Source organism: Acomys russatus, chromosome 4, assembly GCF_903995435.1.
Source record: "Acomys russatus chromosome 4, mAcoRus1.1, whole genome shotgun sequence".
Taxonomy (NCBI): domain Eukaryota; kingdom Metazoa; phylum Chordata; class Mammalia; order Rodentia; family Muridae; genus Acomys; species Acomys russatus.
Window position 1 is genome coordinate 9,089,461 of NC_067140.1, and position 3,412 is coordinate 9,092,872.

General features: G+C 43.4%; 1 non-coding gene across 1 annotated transcript; it reads left to right on the top strand.

Annotated features, from left to right (window-relative positions):
- The first annotated feature begins 762 nt into the window (after positions 1-762).
- Positions 763-889, top strand: LOC127188724 (small nucleolar RNA SNORA40). The gene has a single exon (XR_007830572.1). It is a non-coding gene; the product is annotated as a small nucleolar RNA SNORA40 (small nucleolar RNA).
- Positions 890-3,412: the final 2,523 nt, after the last annotated feature.

The following is a 3,412-nucleotide window of genomic DNA, read 5'->3' on the forward strand; positions in this document are numbered from 1 at the left end:
CTCATCGTGCCATATTTTGAAGGCTTCTTGATTTTCAGAGTTCCTAGTCTCTGTATAGAGGTAAAAGTGTGCTTGGTGAAGCTCACAGGATGAAGTCCACAGCCATTCGATAGAGCTCAGACTGCACCTGGAGAGATATCTTAGAACCCTGTGTGGGTCTCACTGTGTACTTGAATAGAACTCACAGTGCCCTTTGCAGAAGTTAGAATGTCTATATCCAACCTGCATATCCTTTATAGAGCTCAGAATTCACTTTCGCACTAGTGTGAAAGAATTAAAGGTTTAAGGGTTAGCACATAAACACATTTGCTTTTGTTGACCCTATGTTGTTGTTGTTGTTGTTGTTATTATTATTATTATTGTTATTATTATTATTATTAGCAACTGTTCTGGCTTACCTTTACACCTAACAGCAGCTGTTGGCAATGTTGGAATAAAGGTAATTAGCCTCCTTCCAATAAAACTTTATTTATAAACAGCAGTCAATGGGCTATATTTTAGCCTTGGTCTATAGCCTCTTTGTCATATATGAAACAATCTTAGTGTAATGTGTTTGAGGTCATACCTACTATCAAAAGTAGATTCTCCCTAATGCCATCTTCTACCTCTTGGTTCACTTAACTTTCTTCCTCTTGTGCCTTTTCTGTCTTCTTGTATTCTTATAGGTCTATTATCTGCTTCTCAGCCACCACCAAGGTGACAGTAATAGAAGAATATTTGGGAGTACTGTGAAGAATAAGTTGAATCAAAATTCTGGGCGGTGTACCACGTCTGTGCATTTGTTCAGCTGGTGGAGAAAGGCGTGGAAGACTGGTGCAAGAGCAAACCCTCCTTTGCAGCCCAGAACTCATTGTTGAGGTGAGTTGTGATACATAGAAGTGGGGGTATGACAAACAAGGCATCTCAAAAAACACGATGGCTTTCATAATGAAATTGACTCTCGGAATACTTTATAACTTAAAAGCATAGGTAATGTGAGAATTAAGATGTGCCAAATCGCATCCCAATTTTCTTGTGATTGAGGAATACTTCCTGTGCTTAAGAGCCTGTCTGAGACTTGATACTCTATGAGCATATAAAGGGGGAGGAAGTCCCCCTCAGGCACAGTCATAGGGGAGGGGAGTAAGGGGAAAATGGGAGGGAGGGAAGAATGGGAGGATACAAGGGATGGGATAACCATTGAGATGTAACAAGAATAAATTAATAAAAAAAAAAAAAGAAAGAAAGAAAAAAAAAAGCCTGTCTGACCATGAGGTGGGGAGTTGAGTATTCCTGTCTGACTGTAACTGGATGCTTGTTTCAATGTAGGGAGTAGTAAGTGGTCCATTTAAATTTTTATTGTTTTGATTTTTAACAATTAATTTCCTAAGCTAATATCAGCAGTAGTAACAATTACAGCAAGCACTCCAGACTGAGCCCTAACTGGAGCAAACATGTTAGGCATTTCTCTTTGCGTTATTTTGTTTTGTGTCCCTAAGTCTCCTGTGAGGTGGTGGGAATCATTCCCACTTCATAGGTAGGAAAAATGAGGCTTAAGGTCTTAGAGACTTTAAAGATCATTTTCAGTGCCTCCCATAAAAGAACAAGTTTGGCAAAGGTTGGGACTCAGCCGCCTTAATTCCACAGGTGCTTTGTGACTGTGGAGGTTCTCAAGCCAAGAAACCTTGTGGGCGTCACTCCAAGGATCAGTCACTTTCCATTAGTCTCTGGAAATGAGAAGTGGTGAGAGATTGGAAAAGTGTGATGTTGACAGTGCAGAGGTTAAGTGTGTGTGGGGGGGGGGGGAGAAAGGTCCCTGAGGCTGAGTCATCTGCTGGTCCTACAGTGTTCCATCTCAGTGCCCCTTGAGTCCAGGCTGTTTCTCTGTCATCACTGGCCTATTTCCTTGCAAGATGTCTTAGTCATAAACTCAGTATGTCTTTTCCCCATCAGGAAACCAGAGCAAGCTACTAGGAAACACCCCAAACCAGTTTTGCAGCCGGGGTCCATCATATTATAAGCCAGAAGATTGAGGCAGGCCTGAGCTCAGAGGTTAATTGAAGTCAGGAGTTTGGAAATTTTTTTAATTGTTCACTTAATTATGTTGCACTCCTCCCTCACCCTCCCCTTTTTATCCTCACACCTGAGCAATGGCTGGGAGAAAACAGTTTCTTTACACAGATGTCCCCCCACCCTTTAAACCCTGCCTATCCCCAAAGCGAAAAAAATAGCAGTGTGTGTATGTCACTGTGGTCATGCAAGAAACACAAAGTCACATTGTCAGGGCTCCAGGAGCTGGTTGCTGTGAGAAGAGGGCTTGTGACTACGTGCTGCAATGGGATTCTTGTGCTTGTAGGCAAAGTTGGACACTGTATTCTCAGTGTATATATGAGAACAGGGTTTCAGGGCTGGCTGAGTTTTCCTCCTGGGTCTCAAGGTGACTTTGGGGAAGTTTTAAGGCTTCCTTTGACTCATACACAAAGCCACCAAGGTGGGAAAGACAGACAGGCTTGTGGCTGTTGTGCAAATTAAATGAAGCTCTGCTTTTAAAGCCCCTTCTGTAATCCTCGAGGGCGTAGTCATTCTGGAAGAAATAGACCCTTGGGGATGGTCGTCTATTGACAACCCAAGGCTGTTGTGTTCTTCTCCCTGTCCTCTGTTGAGACAAAGACAGACAATGGCAATGGGTCCTGACTGGTCCCTTATGTTAATGTCCGTGTCTACTCGTGCAGATTTCCAGATGCTGCCAGGCTTCAGCATGAATTACTGACTTGGAATTCACTCTTCATAGGAAGATGGGTCCCATGTGAGACAGCTCCCAGCTTCCAGAATTCACTGTGGGGGCCCCCTCTTTCTCATTTACTAGGTGGGCTCCCATTGGCCTGAGGGAGCTAGTATATTTCACAGTGAGTTTTGTAGATTGCATCTGTCCAGATGTTTCTCTGTGTGGGCTCCTTGAAGCAATGTGGGAGAGAAGGAACACCCTGGAGTACATGGGTTTTCAGCCAAGAGGACTGGTGTTACACCGCCCTGGTCTACCCCAACCTCCGTCACTGTCACTGCTGTTAGAGAGCAAGGCTGCGTTCCAGACTGAAAGCTTAGAGGCAGTGGTCCACATGGCACTTTAGAGGTTTCTTCTTTTTATTAGGCATGCTTGAAAGATTATTCCTACTGATAACACAGACTACATTGTCAGAGACATCTTTCAAGAAAGGAGCCCAATTATAGGTTATTACTAAATGCTATAATAGCTACTCTGCCAAGTGACTATGGAAGGAGTAATGAGTAATGGCTAGGACACCATGTCTTCTGTTTGCCTAAGTCTGTTCTTCCAGCATTCCATTCAACCATAGGCAGTGGCCAGTCAGCATTCTTCCCTTCTACCTTGCTTAAATCGGAAGGCATTTTAAGCATCTCTGTTATAACTCAGAGC